At 43.5% G+C, this 23467-nt stretch overlaps 2 non-coding genes across 2 annotated transcripts; one reads left to right on the top strand and one right to left on the bottom strand.

Moving 5' to 3' along the window:
• Positions 1-633: 633 nt before the first annotated feature.
• On the top strand, positions 634-715 carry trnas-cga (transfer RNA serine (anticodon CGA)). The gene has a single exon. It is a non-coding gene; the product is annotated as a tRNA-Ser (tRNA).
• A 5207-nt stretch (positions 716-5922) lies between these two features.
• Positions 5923-5996, bottom strand: trnat-agu (transfer RNA threonine (anticodon AGU)). Its single transcript has one exon. It is a non-coding gene; the product is annotated as a tRNA-Thr (tRNA).
• Positions 5997-23467: the final 17471 nt, after the last annotated feature.

The following is a 23467-nucleotide window of genomic DNA, read 5'->3' as shown; positions in this document are numbered from 1 at the left end:
TATCTCTCTATCTCTCTCTGTCTCTCTGTGTTCCCCCCTGATGGACTTCTCAGGCAGCCTTGAACGGCCAAAGCTGATCGAACCTGCGACACCAGCAGAGAACGGTAAAGATCGAAAGACTGAGACGGGAGGAAAACGAAAAATCCAACCCAGATGATGAACTCGCAGATAATATCTACACATTAATGTCTCTTCGTCCTCATAGTGAAAACATCAGTAATTTTATTCCAATATAAAAATAAAGAAAGTCTTGTCTTTATAAAGCGCTTTTCAAGACCTCAAGACCTCCCAAAGCGCTATACAGCCAATGAGGTATTTTTGAAGTGTAGTCAATGTTATACTTGTGGTCGAGTGGATAATCTGCGGATGCCGAGGGAGACAACAATGTAACTTTCGAGAAATTAATTCTGAAAAGTCTCACTTGGCATGACAAGTCGCACATTCAAAACGAATGTGGTAAAGAGAGGCTAATATTGTTGATATGAAATAGTTAGTGTACAACTTCACATTGCTGTACATCGGAATAGAAAAAGTGATTGGATGGATCGCAGGATGGCCGATCGGCGATGGGTTGCACCGAATTCTGCACTGGTTGCACCCTTTTGGTAGCAGTAGCTGTTCTGTTTTTGTATAGCTGCGATGGCCGAGTGGTTAAGGCGTTGGACTCGAAATCTAATGGGGTTTTCCTGCGCAGGTTCGAATCCTGCTCGTAGCGCTATTTCTCATAGATTTGTTCAATGATCAAACAAATAAGGACTGGAGTTGACGGACCGTGTTCCCTCCCTCAGAGAGATGCTCCAGCGTGGCAAATGCTTTTAATTCGGAGTCAATGGTCTCTTGCAGAGTTGCACGGCACGTGAAAGAATCTCGACCAAGCTCCATCTTAAATTCTGCTCGTTCGCAAAGCTTGATATTTATCCGATTTGTTTCTATACTTTAATCTCTCCCTGTCTCTTGACTCTCTGAATTTTCCCCTGATGGACTTCTCAGGTTTTCTTCAACGGCCAAGGATGATCGAACCTGCAACACCAGCAGAGAAGGGTAAAGATGGAAAGACTGAGACGGGGGGAGAAGCAAAGGTGCAACCCAGTTGATGTATTCGGAGCTATTGTCCACACATTTATGTCTCTTCGACCTCACAGTGAAAAAAATCAGCAATTTGAATACAGTGCACTTATGGTAGAGTGTTTAAATGCGAGTGTTGAGACATACAACAATCGAACCGTTGCCATGGTGATGACCGAATCTAAACACTAGACCACAAAGAAACGCTGAAAATTCTTTGGTGCGAACAAGCAGCCCAACGCGGCCTTTCCCACTTGCCTCTTTGTAATTCAGGTCATTATCGTGCGAGACAAGCTGCTCGCAAAAAAATGGCATTTTCTGTTCAAACTACTATCGCGACAGAAGGTGATGTTCAGGCAATGACAGCACCAAGTGCAACTAGGCATGTACATGAAATGGAAAGTGAGGTAAAATACTACCACAAGCTGCTGATGGACATGTTTCCATTTCCAAAATTCACGAACCTGAATGCAGCTCCTGGGAAAACTGCAAGGCCACGCAGGTCCATCATGAATCATTTGAAGCAACTGGCAGTTTAAAGTGGCATCTCCTCCTGCTTCTGTCGGGGGTGAAGGAGAGACACCGTCGTTATAAAAGTACAGTTTGATTTTGTACAGAACTGTACAGAGAAGGAGCACATATACTGGGGCTGTGAGATATTCTATATTATTCATATTTAACCACAAGAATATCCGCAGTCAGAAGCTGAAAAGAAGGGAGAGATAAGAGGCCGGAAAATAAACACAGAGCTGAATGAATCACGCAAGAGTGAAAGAAAAGTAAATCTTACCAGTTCTGCTGTGTTCCGTGCGCAATCTTGGGCGCTCCCCGATGGACTGATGGTGAGAATTTAATGCTCCCACCAACGCATGAGTTCGATTCCAAGTCAGCGAATTAACTTTAGCAAAAGTTATTAAATTAATTACATGAAACTAATTAAACCCTGTTGGTAGATGAATGACTGTTTTATTCACCATTAATCAAACGATAACTTTCTATTTCATACTGAAGGAGATGTTGACGTGGTGACCGAGAGACAGTCAAAACTTTAATCAGATTTTTATGCTTTGCAGATGATCAAATTTCATCATTTTACAGACTGTATCTTAAGGGTATGATTAAAAGCTCAGTGCAGCTGTTGTTAAATTTAAAATGAATAGGCAATTGTCGCCGTTGATCACAGGAACGCCCAAACCGGTTCTACGATCAAGATGAAAGTAACGCAACGAGCAACATCTGATACAAAAATCCCCACCGTTTTGCTTTTCCAACATAAAAGGTGTGACATTTATTCTCTGAACATAGGAACAGTCTGGTCTCGCTCACGACAGAAATCTCCATGTCACAGCGAACCAGCTCTCCTGCAGCAAGTGCGGCCTCCCTTCTGGCCTTTCCTGGGCTTGTCTGCCAAGGAGAATTGTGATTTTCTTGCTTCCAAAACATACATTGAAACCCTGGAACTTTGAGGCGAAGAATCCTGAGGAAAAATCAAATAAGAGCTCGAACCATCAAACTTCCGTGCAAACCGACAGCACCAACTAGACAGGTGAAGAGGTCACCTGCTAAACCAATAATTAATTGGGCTAAACTTTGAGTTTGCAGCGACCAATATAACAACTGTCTACAGTCAGTCCAAAATGAATGGTTGAAGCTTGTAGGAATGAAAATCCAAACAGCCGGTCTTCGCTCTTAAACCAGCAACTATGAAGAAAAACATGCCGGAGAAATACTCGCTTTCAGTGCGGTGACACTGGGCCAGAGTAAAGCTCAGTTAATATGATTGGTGAGTGGCTGGAGGGTGGATTTCGAACTACTGACCGATTGCACTGTGCATTTTCCAGATCTGCTTGGAGCACCAATCCCTTCAATTCATCACTTACAATTCGATTCTCGGTTTCATTTCGCTGACGCTTGGTGAAATTTTACAAATATGAAGCGATCAGTGTCAAAGCTAACCACGTCACCGACATGCTCGCAGATACAAAGCGGCAACACTCTGCTTCAGCAAGATGAAAGCCGAGAGCGATTTCACGGTCAAATATAATGGCTAACAAAACTTATTCAAAGAAAGTGCAGGTCGTTGAGTTGCCTTTAAATTCCTGATTGTTCGCATTGAACTTCTTCACATTGCGTTTGAGAGCCACGTGGGGCGATTTGGGGACTTCATTTCATTTTATGCAGAAGTTTCAAATGCAGTTCAAGGTCAAAGGTCCTGGGAACACTGTTGTTTACAATTTACCGGTGCTGCGACCATTGTTGTTCGCAATTTATCGGTTCTCGGATCACTGTTGTTCACAATTTACCAGTGCTGGGACCATTGTTGTTCACAATTTATCGGTGCTGGGACCACTGTTGTTCACAATTTGTCGGTGCTGCGACCATTGTTGTTCACAATTTATCGGTGCTGGGACCACTTTTGTTCACAATTTGTCGGTGCTGCGACCATTGTTGTTCACAATTTATCGGTGCTTGGACCACTGTTGTTCACAATTTGTCGGTGCTGCGACCATTGTTGTTCACAATTTATCGGTTCTGGGATCACTGTTGTTCACAATTTGTCGGTGCTGCGACCATTGTTGTTCACAATTTATCGGTGCTGGGACCATTGTTGTTCACAATTTATCGGTGCTGGGATTACTGTTGTTCACAATTTATCAGTGCTGGGTTTGAGAATGCATACGGGGCGCCCTTTTAATAAAAATGCATATGGGGTAAGCTTTTAGTGGTTTATAGTGAGATACCTCCATAGCGAAGTAGCAGTGTGGTGAACCAATGGTTAATATAAGTAGCCCATTTTGCTAGCTAGAATTAGAAACAATGAGCTTCTTCTTTGACCACCTGTTTACGTTATTGATTTTCTTTATGTATAAGCCTGCCTTGTGTTAATCAAGCAAAGAGATATGATAAAGTTGAATTCTAGTATAAGGAGTTGTCATGCAGCTGCATTAATGAATGGATCTCCCTTTGCAGGCAAGGTCAAAACACATCCCAAGCCAGAGATAAGGTAGCCTCCCTTTTCCTTGGCATACGCATGAACAAGTATTACCTGTGAGTGGTCGGTCATTATGTCAGTTAGCATGGCTTGCCAAGACTCAGCTTATGATTGGTTTTAACCCCTTGCTACTCATGTCCCTCCCCACTCTGAAAATGTATAATTGTGTGGATCTGCCTATGTAATTTTGCCTGCTCTATGAGATTGACCAGACTCTGTCAAGAGTTGAAATCAATTCTATCGATAAGGTCAGCTGCAGCTAATAAATTGTGTTAAACTTTCAAGTTTTATTCTCATCAGTTATTGCTGAACCAGACTAAGGGTAAAGAAATCCGGTATCGTCAGGTTCACGGTTGTTCACAATTTATCGGTGCTGGGTTCACAGTTGTTCACAATTTATCGGTGCTGGGACCACTGTTGTTCTCAATTTGTCGGTGCTGGGTCCACTGTTGTTCTCAATTTGTCGGTGCTGGGACCACTGTTGTTCACAATTTATCGGTGGTGGGACAACTGTTGTTCACAATTTATCGGTGGTGGGACAACTGTTGTTCACAATTTATCGGTGATGGGACCACTGTTGTTCACAACTTACATTGATGATTTAGTCATCGGAATCGGAAATACAATTTCAAAATTGACAGTCAGCACATAATTGGCAGCTGTAGTTAATACAAAGGAAAAATGCGAAAAATACAGGAAGACGTCAGTAAACTTGCAAAATGGGCGTGTAAATGGCAAATTAGTTTCAATATTTATTGTGTATTCCCTTGCCTTGTTTGCCCTCCCTAAATGCATTACCTCATTCTCCAGATTGAATTGCATTTGCCACTATTCTATCCACCTCTCCATTCCACTGATATCTTCCTGCAGTCCTCAGCTTCCCTCCTCACCATCAACCACACGACCAATTTTTGCATCTTCTGCAAAATTGTTAATAATACCCCGTACATTTAAATCCAAATCAATGATCTGTGCTACGAAAAGCAGCGACCCAGTACGGATCCCTGCGGAACCCCACTCGAGACAGCCTTGCAGTCACAAAAACACCCGTCGACCATTGCTTCCTGCCACTCAGTCAATTTTGGATCAACTTGCCAATTTCCCTTGGATCCAATGGGCTTTTACACTTTTGACCAATCTGCCATGTAGGACTTTGTCAAAAGCCTCGCGAAAATCTATGTAGACTACAAAAAACGCACTACCCTCATCCACCTTCCTTGATACCTCCAAAAAAATTCAATTCAAACGACCTTCCCTTAACAAATCCATGCTGACTGCCCTTCATTAATCCGTCCCTTTCTAAATGAAGATTAATACTTTCCCCCAGAATTGTGCTCAATACCGAGGTTAGGCTGACTGGCCTGCAATAATTCGATCTCTTCCTTTCTCCCTTTTTAAACAACGGTACAACTTCAGCAGTCCTCCAATCCTCCGGCATCACACCTGCAGCCAGGGAGGATTGGAAAATGATGGTCAGAGCCTCCGATATTTCCTTCCTTGCTTCTGTTAACAGCCTGGGATGTATTCCATCCGGGCCTGGCGATTCAGGTGGAGTGATTTGGGGACTTCCTTTCCCTCTTTGCAAACGTTTGCACCGCAGGTCAAGATCACAAATCCAGTTCCAAATTTGGACTACTTCCGGGTTTGAACCTCAAATCGCGAAATACACCCCGACCCCAACGAGCCCAGAAACAAGAACGTGTCTTTAAATTAACGTGTTACAGACACATTCTATGAGAGGTCTGTCTGTACAATGAAAGGGCGTTTTTGAACAGTCATTCGGTTATCCGTTTCCTCCTGAACAAACACCACATTGTTATTTTGTCGCTCAATTCCACAAATTAGGTAAAATAATCAGCTGCACAAGGCACTGCTGGGAGTTGAACCCAGGATCTTCTGTTTACTAGACAGACGCTTTAACCAACTAAGCCACAGCGCCAATTGATGAGATTTTGTCTCCACCTCCTCTCATTAATATCTATCAGCGACACTTCACTGTTGGGGGTTCAGGCCGTTTTATCTTTGTCTGTTTCGCTTGTCCGTTCACCTGTGCATTCCGACACTAACCGGATTTCTCGCTGTGTTTATCTTTGTGTATCCATCAGTGCGTTGATACACGGATGATTATGTGTGATTGTATTTGTTACATTAAATAAATTCGGGGATCAGACAATTCTCGCTCTGACATTGGAGAACTATTGAGCCGAACTTCACAGCGAAGTGTTGTTTATTGTGGTGCTGAAACTAAAAAATCGTAAGAGGAGCAAAAAGGGAAAAGGAGAAAAACTTGTGAGGGAAAATGAGGACAACTCTCAAGGTTTTTCCAAATATATTAAGAGAACGAAGGGAGGCTTGGAGTAATGTGGGCCGCTTGAAGACAGATGGAGGTGATATTGTAATTGAAAATCAGGAAATGGCAGAGTTGCTAAATTTTTACTTTGCATCGGTCGTCACAGAAATGGATGAGGCTAACATAGCAGAGACACTAGGAAAACTGTTAACAAATCAAGGGGTTTCGTTTTAGTAAAATAATGGCAATGGAGAAAATAATTAGGCTAAAGATAGACAAATCTCCACGACCTGATGTTTACCATCCCAGGGGATTGAAAGGAACAAGTGAGGAAATTGTACATGCTTTAGTCATGATCGATCAAAACTCTCTTGATTTAAGAATTGTTATTTAATGAAGCGCATCTTGATTGGAGGCTTCTGTTTGAGAAAGATCTCGAAGTGATAATTGAGAGACCGAAAATGAAGCTGTTTGTCAGAAGCGCTGATGCTGTCGGTTGTTCGCTGCTCTCGTGTTGCCCAATTGTTAAGCGTGCGTTCCTTATTTATAGCAGTATGGACTCCAGAAATGACCAGGTTGTGAGTTCGAGCGTCTTCTAAAACAATCAAACCTTTTACTCCGAACATTTTGACTGGAGTTCAAGGTGCAACTGTTATGTTCCATAACGCGTCTACTTCTTAGTGTTCCCATGGGAGCTCTTGGGTTCCTCCGGCCTGCCGTCTTGCAATAGCAGGTGCCAGTTTACTTGTTCATAGGGGGAGAGGGGACTTTTTGCGGCAGCTCATATGGCAAAGGGGCCGGTACGAGATCTTTAAATCTAAAGAACCAAACAAACAATTCTTCTTTTCGTTAAGCCGATATTCATCGGTTGGAAGTTTCGTGTTGGCAAAATTTGGAGGGGAAATATGCTGCCTGGTTTCACTGTGTCACGGGTGAAATTATTCAGCTTACAGATGTTAATACGCTGAAAGATCGAGAGGCCTTTTCCAACTCCCGTGTGGGACAAGTTCAGCTTTTGTGCCGCTGGGTAAAGTGTTATTTTAATTGGTGCTAACGAATGACAAGACATTTGGCACAAACAAGAAGAATTGTAAACTCACGAGTTCACTGTCCATGTTTCTTACATCATGTTCAACAGGAACAAGGATTCTCCTCAACACGTTGCTGAGAATTTTATAAAACGGACCTCACCCTTGCTCGCCGGCTGCAGGGATGATTCAGAGGCCTCCCATGAATATGCACGATGGGAGCTTATGTTGTATCGAGCCTGGGTAGCTCAGTCGGTAGAGTATCAGACTTTTAAAGTGGGCAGTGAGCTGAAGGTCCAGCGTTTAACTCCCTGTCCAGGCTCCAAATTTCGGAACAGCTGGCAAGCTGTGACTTTGCAGCGGGACCTGCGATGTGTTGTCAAAGTTTCGGAAGTATCCTTTTTCCCAGTGTGGGCAGTAATGTGTTGTTTGAAGCGGTTCCCCATCAGGAATTCTAGTTCACTGTATTAATTTCGCAAAACTCATTAAACTCTGTAAAAAAGACGAATGCTTGTTCAAATCGCCATTAATCAACCAGTAACTTTCTGTTTCCGGCTGAATGAAATGCTAACTTTTTTATGTTCTCATTCACCAGGCCGAAATTAGGGAGTTCAGAGGGGAAGAGAAAAAGGAAATGAGAGGCAAAGAGAAATATGACTATGGACTGACGGCCAACATAAAAGGGAATCCAAAAGTCTTCTGCAGGCATGTAAACAGTAAACGGGTAGTAAGCGGAGGCGAGAGGCGGATTCGGCCCGATCAAGGAGATCTACTCATGGAGGCAGAGGGGATGGCCGAGGTACCAAATGAGTACTTTGCATCTGTCTTTACCAAGGAAGAAGATGCTGCCAGAGTCTCAGCAAAGGAACTTATAGCTGAGATACTGGATGGTCTAAAAATTGATAAAGAAGAGGCACTTGAACGGCTGGCTGTACTTAAAGTAGGTAAATCACCTGTTCCGGATGGGATACATGCTAGGTTGCTGAGGGAAGTAAAGGTGGAAATTGCAGAGGTACTGGCCATAATCTATCAACATCCTTAGATATGTGGGTGGTGCCAGAGGACTGGAGAATTGCAAATGTTGCACCCTTGTTCAGAAATGGGTACACGGATAAACCCAGCAACTATAGGCCAGTCAGTTTAACCACAGTGGTGGGGAAACCTTTAGAAACGATAATCCGGGACAGAATTAACAGTCACTTGGTCGAGGGTGAATTGATTAGGGAAAGCCAGCACGGATTTGTTAAATACAAATCGTGCTTAACTAACCTGTAAGAGTTTTTGATGAGGTAACAGAGAGGATAGATGAAGGCAATTCAGTTGATGCGGTGTATATCGACTTTCAAAAGGTGTTTGATAAAGTGCTGCATGGTAGGCTTATCATCAAGAAAGGGACAGGAAACAGAGATTACTGGGGAACGTTTATTTTTCGAACTGGAGAGAGTTGTCCAGTGGTGTTCCCCAGGGATCAGTGCTCGGACCACTGCTTTTCTTGATATATATCAATGACTTGGACTTTAGTGCACAGGGCACAATTTCAAAATTTGCAGATGAAACAAACCTTGGAAGGGTAGTAAACAGTGTTCAGGACAGTGATAGACTTCAAATGACATAGACAGGCTGGTGGCATGGGCGGAGACGTGGCAGATGAAATTTAACGCTGAAAAATGCGAAGTGATACATTTCGGTTGGAAGAACGAGGAGAGGCAATATAAACTCCAGGGCACAAATGTGAAAGCGGTACAGGAACAAAGAGAGGTGTATGTGTACAAATAGTTGAATGTGGCAGGGCAGGTTGAGAAAGCGGTTAAAAAGCATTCGGGATCCTGGGCTTTATAAATAGATGCATAGAGTGCAAAAGTATAGAAGTCAGGATGAAACATTATAACACACTGGTTCGAACACATCTGAAGTATTGTGTCCGGTTCGGGACGCTGCACTTCAGGAAAGATGTGAAGGCCTTGGAGGGGGAGCAGAAAAAAATTACCAGCATAATTGCAGGGTTGAGGGACTTTAGTTACGTGGATAGACTGGAGAATCTGAGGTTGTTCTCCTCGGAAAAGAGACGGTTTTGTAGAGATTTGATAGAGGTATTCAAAATCATGAAGGATCTCGACATAGAAGATGGAGAGAAACTGTTCCCATTGGCGGAAGGGTCAAGAACCAGAGGACATCGGTTTCAGGTGATTGGCAAAATAACCAAAGGTGACATGAGGAAAAACTTTTTCACACAGCAAGAGGTTCGGATCTGGAATGCACTGCCCGAGGGTGTGATGGAGGCAGATTCAATCATGGCCTTCAAAAGGGAACTGGATAAGTACTTGAAAGGAAAAAAAATGCAGGGCTTCGGGGAAAGGCGGGGGAGTGTTTCTAGCTGGATTGCTCTTGCAGAGAGCGAGCACGGACTCGATGGGCCGAATGGCCTCTTTCCGTGTTGTAGCCTTTCCATGATTCAACTCAATGTGCATGAGGCGATGCAAAGGGAACAGAGCGTGCCGCAAATCGACACACCTCTCAGTATCCTCCCAAGCAATGTAGTTTAAGAGCAAATAATTCTGAAACGTCTCACTTTACAACTCAAGTCGTACACTCGAAACCAATTTGGTAAAGGGAGACTAATATTGGTGATTGGAAATATTTGGTGTGCAACTTGATATTGCTGGACACCGGAGCAGAAAACGAGATTGGATGCACAGACGTGGTCTGAAAGGATGGCCGATCGGCTGTGGGAGGCAACGAACTTTTACACTGGCTGCAAAGCTGAAGTAACAGCGGCTCGTTGGTCTAGGGGTATGATTCTCGCTTAGGACGTTTCATTGAGTGATATGCGAGTGATATCCCGGACGAGCCCTCCTTTTAGTGAAAAGTCACCAATTGGCTTCTGACATGTTTTCAGTGTTGCTGTTGGTGGAACTGAATTATATCCACAGGATGTTTGAGCTCCAGTGGACTCAATGCCGGAGTATCGTCGGCGCAACACACGTGAAGGAAATAAAATGTCTCAAGATGATGAGGAGTTTGAAGCTAAATTTGGATTTTTTTCCAATTCAGGCGGATATTGGATGACGGGATAGAAAGTCACATATCCAAGTTTGCCGATGACACCAAGATGGGCAGCATTGTCAGCAGTGCAGATGGAAACATAAAATTACAGAGAGGTATTAATATAATAAATGAATGGGTAAAATTGTGGCAAATCGATATCAATTTAGTCAAGTATGAGGTCATCCACTTTGGACCAAAAAGGATAGATCAGAATACTTTGTAAATGGTGAAAAGCTCGAAACAGTGGAGGTCCAAAAAGACTGATGTGTCCATCTACATACATTATTAAAATGTCATTGACAGGTACAAAAAAAAATCAAAAATATTAATGGAATGTTGGTCTTTATATCTCGAGGACGAGAATACAAGGGGATAGGCATTATGATACAGCTATACAAAGCCCTGGTTCGACCACACCTGAAGTACTGTATTCAGTTCTGGGCAACGCACCTTAGGAAGGATATATCGGCTGTGGAGCGAGTGCAGCTTCGGTTTACTGGAAAGTTACCTCAACCCCAAGGGTTAAATTACGCGGAGAGATTACATAAACTCGGGTTTACCTCGAATTTAGTCGATTAAGAGCTGATTTGATCGAACTTTTCGAAATATTAAGGGGAACTGATGGAGTAGATAGAGAAAAACTATTTCCGCCGGTTGGGATGTCTAGGACTCGGGAACATCACCAAAACATTCGGGTCAGGACTTTCAGGAGTGAAGTTGGGAAACACCTCTGCAAGCAAAGGGAGGTAAAAGTTTGGAACTCTCTTCCGCAAACGGCAGTTGATGCGAGCTGAATTGTTAATTTTATACCTGAGATTGATCGATTTTTGTTAACTGAAGTTATTAAGCGATACGGAGCGAAGGCGATTATCTGGAGTTTGGTCACATATCAGCCATGATCTGTTTGAATTGCGGAACAGGCTCGAGGGGTGAAATGGCATACTTATATTCCTCAGCTCCTCATTGGTGAGAATGATTCTGCATTGGCCGGAAATCGAACCAAAGTCTCCCGCACAAGAGGTGAGAATTCGACCCCTGCACAACCAATGCGCGCGTTCTTAATAGCGGCAAGTGTCCATTTGGAATCCGATCTGAATGAACATGCCGTTTACAGCTGCGGTGGCCGAGTGTTTAAAGCGTTGGACTCAAAATTCAATTGAGGTTTTCCTGCCCAGGTTTGAATTCTGCTCGCAGAGCAACTGTTTAAAGATCACTTCAGTGCTGAAATAGATTAATTGGAGTTAATTGATCGCATTTATCTCTCTCCCAGAATGAGAGATTCGACAGCGTGGCCGGTGCTTTTAATTAGTGTCAGATCTTCTCTTGCAAGATTTCAAGACCCGAGAAGGAATCTCTCCCAATCAGGAACTTAAATTCTGCTCGTTTGCAAAACCTGACATTTCCACTCTTCATTTTCTTTGCCTGCATCTCTCTATCTTTCCCTGTCTCTGTCTTTTGTCTCTCTGTGTTGTCCCCGATGGACTTCTCAGGCTTCGTTGAACGGCGAGAGCTGATCTAACCGTCAATAATATCAGAGAATTTGAAAGAAAAAAAAGACGGAGACAGTAGGAAAAGTAAAGGTGCAACCCAGCTGATAAATTCGTAGCTAATGTTTCCACATTCATGGATCTTCGCTCTCATAGTGAATGAAAGCAGCAATTTGAGTAAAGTGTACTTATGGTGGAGTGTAAACTATGACGATGCCGAGACAGACGACAATGTAGTTTCAGAGTAATTCATTCTGTAAAGTGTTACTTGATAATACAAGTCGTACATTCAAAACAAATTTGATATTGTTGAAATGATATAATTAGTGCAGAACCTGACATTGTTCTACATCGTATATCGTACAAGAAAGCGGAATTGTATGGACAGAGAGCTCTGAAAGGATGGCGGATCGGCTGCGTCGCAGCGAAATTTTACAGTGACTGCACGGCTCTGTTGCGAGTTGATCTTTGGGTCTGATTTTCTCTCAGGGAGTTTCATTGGTTCAAATCCCGGATGAGCCCAGTTGTGTCCCCATTTTTAGTCAAAGATCACCAATTGGCTTCTCATTTCCTTTCAGCGGTGCAGAAGGCAGATTTGACTTATCTCCAGCAGAGCATGTTTGAGCACCAGAGGACAGAATGCAGAGGGTTTGTCCACGAAAGACACGTGGATGAAATGAAGATAATCTTTCAAGAAGTTGTACAGATTGAAGCCGGCACATGAATTTATCCCAATTCAGGCGATTTCATGGGTACAGATACAAAAGGTAAAGGAAGCTGCATTGGACTGCAACCAAACCCCTGGTTTCCCACCGGCAGGCGAGGGTTCCACACTGAACCACCAATGCACGCATGGCTGCAGTTTGCACGTGTAGCGTTGGATAAAAGTCTGGAACATGCAGTCTGGTAGAGTTCCTGTGATGAGCCTGCGCAGTCTGCTCTGCAGCCGCGTGCAATCCGTGGGTGACCAAACGAGTGGGTCAAGCATGGTCTTGAAATTGACTGAGATTCGAAATCACTTCACACCGCCACTGTGAAATGGTCAAATAAATAAGAGCTGTAGTTTCCAAGCAATGTTTACTTCTCTCAGAAATAAAGTTAGAATCCAGCCCTATGTGCATCTCACGACATGAGACGAATTTCCTTTAAGCTGCAGCTTAAATTCTGCTCAATCACAGAATTGGAAATTTAGACTATTTTTCTTTGCATGTATCTCTCTATCTCTGTCTGCGTTTCTTCACTTTCGGTGTTGCTCCCTAATGGACTTATCAGGCTTCCTTCAACGGCCAGCTCTGGAAACCAGGGATGGGAAAAGGCTGTCGGTTCTTCGTCCAATTGTTGGATTTCGATGGGATGAGTTTTGCTATTTTCAGTCTCCGTTTTCGCGAAATATAAACCCAAATGGGTTTTCACCTCCTCGGGTCCCGACACCTTCGGGTAATGGGAATGAACCAGATCTATCGTTCGGTCTTAATATCTGTATTCTCATTGTTTAACAATAAAATTACGGGGTTACAGTTATTTTCAGGACACATTTTAGAAATTAACACATAACAGACTTATTCGAAAACTAGATGCACGTGGGATTAAAGGGCCGGTGGTCACGTGGGCAAGTAATTTGCTGAGGGATCGGAGGCAGAGATTCGTGGTGAACGGATGTTTTTCTGACTGGTGAGAAATATGCAGTGGGATCCCCCAGGGGTCGGTATTCGGGCTATTGCTTTTCTTGTTATATATAAATGACTGGGATGTGGGAATAGGGAGTACAATTTCGAAGTTTGCGGATGATACATAACTTGGCAACGTTGTAAATCGTGAGCAAGATAATAGCAGACTTCAGGATGAGATGGACAGACTGGTGAAATTGGCGGTCACGTGACAGATTTAACGCCGATCAGTGTGAAGTGATGCACTTTTGGAAGAAGAACATGGAGAGGCAGTATAATCTAAATGGAACAAATTATGGGGGGTTCCAAGAGCAGAGGGACCTGGGGGTTCATATTCATAAAACAAGGCAAGTTGATAAGGTGGTTAAGAAAGCGTATGGGATACTTGGCTTTGTAAACAGGGGCATTGAATACAAAAAAAAAGTAAATTATACTAATCCTTACAATCAGTGGTTAGGCCTCAGCTGGAGTATATTGTATAGATCTGGGTACCACACTTTAGGATAAAAAGGCATTGAAGAGGATTCAGAGCAGGTTGACCTGGATGTTACCAGGAATGAGGGACTTCAGTTACATGGAGAGATTGGAGAATCTGGGATTATTCTCCTTACAGCAGAGATGGTTAACGGGAGACCTAACAGAGATATTCAAAATAATGAGGGGTTTTGAAAGAGCAAGTTGGGAGAAACTGTTTCCTCTGGCAAGTGGGTCGGTAAACAAAGGTCACAGATTTAAAATAATTGGCAAAAGAACTAGAGGGGAATTGAGGAGAATTATTTTCACACAGAGGGTTTGTTAAGATCAGGAACGCACTTCCTGAAAGGGTGGTGGAAGCAGATTCCATAGGATCATTCAAAAGGCAATTGGACATAATTGAAGAGGACGAATTTGCAGGGTTATTGGGAAAAATGTGGGGTGTGAGTTTAATTTGGACAGGTCTTCGAAAAAGCCGGCACTGGCACGACGGCCGAATGGCCTCCTTCTGTGCTGTAAGATTCTATGATTCTATGATTACCTTCTGAATCATTGCAATTGAAGCTATTCAGTGTTGAGCAACGAAGAAAATTATAACCGTGATATTCTGCTTCTCCATTCCCTTATGAATATCGCAGATTATAATGTCCAGGCGGGGGTGGGTCTGAATGGGGGATAGAGTGCGGAGATTGGAATGGAAGCCCAGCAGAATGAACTTGGTCTCATCAGTTTTTGTTATTTTTCCGACCAGTTGCCCGAAGCAGGTGGTGAACCGTTTTCTCGAGAGAGGATCGTCATTTCAGTTCAGAAGGAAAAAGGTATCAAGAAAATCGGGTAAAACGCACAGAGAATGATCGGGACTTACAGCACATCCATTTTTAACAGACACAGACACGCAATGATCCGGACATAAATCATAATTATGGTACATACGTTTCTCTTACGATGACCATAAGATTTACTCTTTTTACAATTACACCAATCTTCAATCTGATACTTCGCGACCAAACAATCTCAACACCTTCCTGGAAGGAACTGTAGCTGATTTCAGCAAACAATGCACAACACTCCGTCTGCCGTTTCGAGAAGGATGGGACTTTCACCAGACATTCTTTCACGAATGAGAGGAACAGAACTTAAACACAATAACGACGAAGATGGGACTTGAACCCACGCTTGCAGAGCACAACAGATTAACAGGTCATCGCCTTAACCTCTCTACCACCTCGTCGCATGGAGAAATGCGTGAAAGCCCCTTTATTCAAAATGAAAATACTGACTCTGTTGCCAACCTGAAACAGAAACTGGAAATGTGCGTATCCTCAGCAGGTCAGGCAGAATCTTTAGACATAGAAACAGAATTAACGTTTCAGGTCGATGACCATCACATGAGTATTCGAACTCACTCAACTTGCGCCTTGTAGATGGTTGAACGGCTTTCGCGAATTCGAAGGTGAGTCACTTGGCGCAGAATATCCAGCCTCTGTGGCTGGTCCAGATATGTTTCTGGTTAATGGTGACCACCAGTATGTTGATGGTGGGGGATTCGGCGATGTTAATACCGAATCCCCACAGAAGAGATTTACTGTAAAGATTCCAGGGATGAGGGGCATAAGTTTCATGGATAGATTGGAGAAGCTGGGGTTGTTCTGCTTGGAACAGAGACGGTTACGAGGAGATTTAATAGAGGTATTCAAAATCATGAAGGATCGAGACAGAGTAGATAGAGAGAAACTGTTCCTATCAAAAACCAAAGAACATAGATTTAAGGTGTTTGGCAAAAGAACCAAAGGTGACATGAGGAAAATCTTTTCTGCACAGCGAGTGTTTAGGATCTGGAATACACTGCCCGAGGGGGTGGTGGAGGCAGATTCAATCATGGTCTTCAATAAGGAACTGGATAAGTATTTGAAACGAAAGAAAATACAGGGCTACACGGATAGGGTGGGGGAGTGGGTCTATCTGGATTGCACTGGCAGATTGTCGGCACGGACTCGATGTGCCGAATGGCCTCTTTTCGTGCTGTGACCTTTCTATGATTCTATTCTATGTGTCGGGGGCGATGCAAAGCGACCGGAGCTTGACGTAAATCGACCTGCTCATGTCCATTCCCTGATAATAAATCCTAGTGTGATGTAAAGAAGAAATTCATAATTATGGTACATATCTTTTATATTATACTGACTATAAGAGGTACTCGGTTCACCAGGGCGCCATTGTGCACATTGATTGATACTTCACCGAGATCACACCTCACAGTCCCAACACCTCCGTCTAAGAAACAGTTGGGTGGCAATCCAGACTTTGCTGAATTTTACAAACAGGTGTAAACCAGCAATGCGGAAAAACACTTCTTATTAAAGAAGGGTTTTTGGTGTGGCGGCCAAAATGAAAAACTCTACAAATTCTGGCAGCAGTAAGATTCGAACCCAAATAATTCAGAGATGGAAGCTCGCATCTTCGACAGTCAAGTTGCTCAAACACATGACAAACCTTTTAGTTCTGATTACAAAGGTCATGCAGCTGGAACGTTTCCTCTGGTTCTTTCTCCACAGGTGCTGCCTGACCTGCTCAGCGTTTTCAGCATTTTCTGTTTTCATTTTCGTGATTTCACAATGGCTGTTTTCCTGAAAACACCCAATTTGACCCAAGAACGCAGCTCGCACTTCACTTTCCTCACGCGCTTAAAGTCTGCCGTTTCCGAACAAAATTCCCATCTTCGCCGAGCTTTCAAAGGACCTTTCGCTCACGGCCAATCTCCTGTAATCGACACCTTTTCACCATTGCAGCTCTTTTCATTTCTCCTCATTCCTGTTGAATCAGATATTTCCACAGACCTATTAAGATCAAGCGGAACATTTCCGACTTTACTGCACCGCCCAGATTGCCAAAAGTGCACCTTTCAGCCCTCATTCGTAGCAATGCAGTGCCGCCCGTCTCTCCCGCACATCAACTGCTCGGGGAAAAGCTCCAACGACCATGAAAACAAATCCCAGTTCTTCAGTTAACATCCCCCGTGTCACAAGATACCCCATGGAAATTCCACGGAAAACTATGCCGCTGTCCTTCGGAATGCCAGACCTGCTTTCTTTGTGCTTGTCTCGGGAACAGTCACGCAGGTGGAAATGTTTCAAGGCACAAATGAACGGGCCATGTGCCCCCGAGGAACAGGGGTCGATATGGAGCAAACATAAAGGCGTAAGAATGTGAAGGTGAATGTTAGAGTAGCAAGGCCGCAGTAAAGTCTCAATGAAATGGACCATTATTGTGGAAGGAAGAAAAAGCTGGAAGAAGCTGCGGGTCTGAATTTTGGATCATCCAGCAGAGACACATGAGGGAATAAAAACAGGATACAGATAAAGGTGCTGGAGGCAGAAAGAAAAAGAACGAAATAAGAGGAATGAAAAGAGAGTGACTTAATTGAGAGCGAAGAGACATTAATGTGTAGACGTTGGCTGCAGCAGCTGGGTTGCCCCTTTACTTTTCCTCCTGTCTCAATCTTTCTTTAACTTTCTCTGCTGGTGTTGCAGGATCGATCAGCCAACGCCGTTCAAGGAAGCCTGAGAAGTCCATCAGGGGACAACACAAGAGACAGAGACAGGGAGAGATAGAGAAATACATGCAAAGAAAATAAGGATTATCAATAGAATCATACAATCATAAAATGGTTACAGCATAGAAGGCTATTCGGTCCATCGAGCCCGCGCTGGCTCATTGTAAGACCGATCCAGTTAGTCCTATTCCCCCGCCACTTGCCGGCAGCCCTGCATTTATTTCCCTTCAAGTATTTATCCAATTCCTTTTTGAAAGTCACGACTGAATCTGCTTCCACCACCCTTTCAGGCAGCGCATTCCAGATTATAAATACTCACTGGGTAAAACAAGTGTTTCCTTATGTCGCCTTTGGTTCTTTTGCCAATCACCTTAAATCTGTGTCCTCTGGTTCTCGATCCTTCTGTCAATGGGAACAGTTTCTCTTTATTTACTTTATCTAAACCCTTCATGATTTGAACACTTCTATCAAATCTCCTCTTAACCTTCCCTGCTCGAAGGAGAACAGCCCCAGCACGGGGTAAATGCGGTCAATTAGCTTCAATTCATATATTTGTGTATTAAACAGCTCTTTAAACATTACTGTGACATTATGGTAGCGCGGCCACGCGTTCTAAGGTGTTACATTTAATTTCTATAGAGGCGTGGGTTTGAATCCCAATGCTCTTAGAATTTCTGCCAATGTTAATTTTGACCTGTTCACAGAAAACCCGAATGTAGTGCGATGGAGCAGAGAATGTGAAAGAAGCTGAAAGTGAAAGTGCAGATATTATTTTCATCACGGGGACAGGACACGTTCCCACAGGTGAGGGCCGCTCACCTTCATATTCCATCCAGCAGAGTGGGACGGGTGATCAAAGTGACCGGGCTCCAGCGGCGCGATCAGTCAGTGGGCGGTCCTTATATGACAGTCCAGGGTCGGGAAATGGCGAGGTTGTTCGTTGACTCTCATCGAGATCAACCAATCCTTTTCTTTGTGAACATTTCGAACGGAGTAGAATGTGCAATTGGTGTGTTACAAAATGCATCTAGTTATTTGTTCAGCCATGTGGTTCCTCCGGCCTACGCTGTTGTAAAAACAGATGAGATGTTTAGTTTTATTAGTTTACAGGAAGGAGGCTGCGGAATTGGAGCCACAAACCATGATTTTGATCCATCTACAAATTATGGGATTTAACTGGAGCTTTAAACCAGCGGGTTAGACCGCTCAGTCACGATACTTGAATTCTTGCGATTTTCAGGTTGTTTCCCTTCTTTGATGAACATTCGTGATCCTGTTGTGGTTTTGCTGCAAAGTTCTAATTCCCACCACCAAAATTGAGCCCTCAACTTCAACGGTAGTCAAATTGGAATCCACAACTTTGGAGCTGGTGATTTGAAGTCCAACGTGCTACCCATTGCGCCACAAATCGGCTGTCGATTATGTGATTTCACATTACCCATTTGCTGCTTATGACTTTTTGCTGCGGTGGAGCAAGTGGTTCGAAAGCTCAGTGGGGATTCACAGCAGCTCCTGAGAAATCTACACAGCGACGGTTTCTCCAATGCCTCGTGATCTGTCTGTCTGTCTGTCTCTCTCTATTCGTCTTGCTCTCTCTCGCTTTCATTCTTGAGCTCTTACTCTCCCCGTTTATTTCAAGAAGGCTGGAATACAAAGGGGTGGAAGCTATGTTACAGCTGCACAGAGCTCTGGTGAGACATCATCTGGAGGACATCATTCAGTTCTGGGCACTCCACCTCAGGAAGGATGTGTTAACCTGGAGGCTCGAGGGGCTGAATGGCCGATTCCTGTTCCTATGCTCCAATAAATGAAAACATAATTCAAGTATAGAGACCCTAATGTATAAGGGTATCCGTTCACCACGACTCTCTGCCTCCCATTCCTGAGCCAATTAGGTGCCCACGTTACCACAGGTCCTTTAATTCCACGTGCTTCTAGTTTTCGCATAAGTCTGTTACGTGTTAATTTCTAAAATGCTCCTGAATATAGCTGTAACCCCGTAATTTTATACTTAAGCAATAAGAATACGGATGTTCCGACCGCGCGATAGATTGGGTTCATTCCCATTACCCGGAGGTGACGGGACTGAGGAGGTGAAATCCCATCTGGGTTTATATTTTCCGAAAACGGAGACGGAAAAGAGCAAAGCTCATCCCGCCGAAATCCAACAATTGGACTGAAGATCCGACAGTCTTTTCCATCCCCGGTTTCCAGACCTGGCCGTTCAAGGAAGCCTGATCAGTCCATCAGGGTTAAACACCGAGAGAGAAGAAACGCAGACAGCGATAGAGAGATGCATGCAAATAAATAAAATAGTATAAATCTCCAAATTCCGTGATTGAGCAGAATTTATGGTACAGCTTTTTTGAAATTCTGTCTCAAGTCTTGAAATCTCATAGGTGAACATTGGGCTGGATTATCCCTTAACCTCTGAGAGAAGTAAACACTGCCTGGTAATTACAGCTCTTATTTATTTGACTGTTTCACAATCGTCGTGTAAGTTGGTTTCGAGCCCCCAGTGAATTTCACGACCATGCTTGATCCATAATTTAACACAAAGGGCACCGCGCAACTGTAGAGTCGATTGCGTAGGGTAATCACAGGAACTCTGCCAGATTGCATGTTCTAGACATGTATCCAAAGCTACATGTGCTGCCTGCAGCCGTGTGTCCATTGGTGGTTCAGTGGTGGAACCCTCGCCTGCCGGCGGGAAACCAGAGGTTTGGTTCCAGGCCAATGCAGCATCCTTTACCTTTTTTGTTCTGTACCCATGAGATTGTCTGAATTGGGATAAATTCATGTGCCGGCTTCAATCTACAACTTCTTGAAAGATTATCTTCATTTCGTCTACTTGTGTTGCATGGACAAACCCTCTGCTTTCTTTCCTCTGGTGCTCAAACATGCTCTGCTGGAGATAAGTCAAAACTGCCTTCCACACCGCTGAAAAGATGTAAGAAGCCAATTGGTGATTTTTGACTAAAAATGGGGACATAACAGGGCTCATTCGGAATTTTGAACGATTCGAACTCCCTGAGCGACATTCAGACCCAAAGACCAACAAGCAACAGAGCCGTGCAGCCGCTGTAAAATTTCGCTGCCATGCAGCCGTTCCGCCATCCTTTCAGAAGGCTCTGTCCATACAATCCCGCTTTCTTCTACGATGCACGATGTAGAGCAATATCAGGTTCCACACTGATCATTTCATATCAACAATATTTCTCGCTTATTATCAAATTTGCTTTGAATGTAAGACTTGCATAATCAAGTAACACTATGCATAATGAATTGCTCTGAAACGACATAATAGTCTGTCTCGACATCGGCATAGTTTACATTCTACCATAAGTATAGTTTACTCAAATTGCAGCTTTCAATCACTATGAGAGTAACATAAATGGACATATGCAGTGCGTGCACGTACGAGTATTGGTGGCTCTGGGATAGAATTCTAGCCTCAGACACGGATTCGATTCGCGGACAATGCATGAACGTTTCGTGTTTTGCAACAATTAGGAAGATGAGTTTAACCACTCGAGCCGGTTCCGCAATTCAGTGAGATCATGGCTGATCTGTGACCTAATTCCATATAACCGCCTTCGCTCCGTATCCCTTAATACCACTGGTTTACGAAAAAATCTATCAGTCTCAGGTTTAAAATTAACAATTAAGCTAACACTGTCGCTTGCAGAAGAGAGTTCCAAACTTCTACCCCCCTTTGCTTGTTGAAGTGTTAACTAATTTCACTCCTGAAATTCCTGACTCTAATTTTTAGGCCAGGTTCCCGAGTCCTTGACATCCGAACGAGCGGGAAGAGTTTCTCTCCATCAACACCAACAGTTCCCCGTAATATCTTGAAAACTTCAATCAAATCAGCCCTTATTCTACTAAATTCCAGGGAATACAACCCTAGTTTGTGTAATCTCCCCTCGTAATTTAACCCTTGGATTCCAGGTATCAATCTCGCAAAATTACACTGCACTACCTCCACGGCCAAAATATCCTTCCTAAGGTGCGGTGCCCAGAATTGAACACAGTACTCCAGGTGTGGTCTAACCAGAGCTTTGTATAGCTGTAGCATAATGTCTATCACCTTGTATTCTGGTCGTTTGGATATAAAAGCTAGTTTTCCATTAGCCTTTTTGATTATTTTCTGCACCTGTCCATGACATTTTAATGATCTATGTATATGGACCGGGAAGACCCTTTGGAACTCCACGGGTTCGAGCATTTCACCAGTTAGAGCGTATTCTGATCAATGCTCGCTAGGTCCAAGTTGGATGACCTCACACTTACCTAAATTGAAATCCATTTGCCACAGTTTTGCCCATTCATTTATTATATTAAATACTCTCTGTAATGTTCTGCTTCCATCTACTTTGCTTACAGTGCTGCCCATCTTGGCGTCATCTGCACATGTCGCTCTCTATCCCGTCATCTTATATCAATGAGACCGACTGCACTGGGGTAAATTCACATTCAGCTTCAATCTCCTCATCATATTGAGACATTTATTTTTTCACCTGTGTTGTGCCTTGGAAATTTCCGCACTCTGTCCTCTGGAGCTCAAACATTCTCTGGATATAATTCAATTCCACCAACAGCAACATTGAAAAGATATCGGAAGCTGATTGATGACTTTTCACTAAAAGCACAGAAAGAGGAGGGTTCATGCGGGATTTGAAGCTGAGATCGCGCGCGTATCACATAACACAACCCTCTAAGCGAAAATCACACCCCGAGACCAACAAACCGCTGATGCTGAAGCCGTGGAGTCAGTTGAAAGGTGCGCTGCCTCCCACAGCCGATCGGCCATCCTTTCAGACCTCTTCTGTCCATCCAATCTCGTTTTCTGTTCCGGTGCACAGCAATATCAAGTTGTACATTAACTATTTCCAGTCACCAATATTAGTCTCCGTTTAACAAATTGGTTTCGACTGTACGACTTGAATTATGAAGTAAGACGTTTCAGAATTAGTTGCTCTGAAACTACATTGCTTGGGAGGAGACTGAGAGATGTAGATAAACAGCAAAACCTTGGAGTGCATGTCCACAGATCCCAGAAGGCAGCAGAACAGCGAGATAAGGTGGTTAAGAAGCCATAAAGAATATTCTCCTTTATTAGCCGAGGCATAGAATATAAGAGCAGGGGAGGTTCTGGTAGAAATTTATAAAACAATAGTTAGGCCACAGCAAGAATACTTCGTACAGTTGTGGTCACCACATTACAGGAAAGATGTGATTGCACGAGAGATGGTACAGAGGAGATTTAAGATAATGTTGCCAGAACTTGAGAATTTTAGGTATGAGATTAGATTGGATAAGCTGGGGTTGTTTGCTTTGGAACTGAGGAGGCTGTTGGGAGATTTAATTGAGGTGTATAACATTATGACGGGCCTCGATCGAGTGTATAGTAAGGACCTATTTCCCTTCGTAGGGAGGTCAATAATCAGGATACATCAATCTTAGGTAATCGGTGGAATGATTAGAGGGGAGTGAATTTTTTTTTCCATCCAGAGGGTGGTGGGAGTGGGGGTCGGAAAATCACTGCCAGAAAGGGTGGGAGAGGCGGAAACCCTCATCGCATTGAAAAATAAAAACTTCAATATGCACGTGAAGATCCATAACCGACAAGATTAGGGACTAAACGCTGGAAAGTGAGATGAGGCTCGGTACCGATTTTTCGGCCGGCACAGGCACGATGTGCAGAATGGCTTCCTTCTTTGGCATAACTTTCTCGGATTCTATGATATAATTGCCGTCTGTCTCGGCATCGCGATAATATACACTCGACCAGAAGTATACTTTAATCAAATTGATGCTTTGTTTCACTGTGAGAGTGAAGAGACATAAGTGTGTAGACATTAGC

This window comes from Heptranchias perlo, chromosome 20, assembly GCF_035084215.1.
Source record: "Heptranchias perlo isolate sHepPer1 chromosome 20, sHepPer1.hap1, whole genome shotgun sequence".
In the NCBI taxonomy this organism is placed as follows: Eukaryota; Metazoa; Chordata; class Chondrichthyes; order Hexanchiformes; family Hexanchidae; genus Heptranchias; species Heptranchias perlo.
Note: the sequence above shows the minus strand (reverse complement) of the source record. Positions and strands in the feature narration are given on the sequence as shown.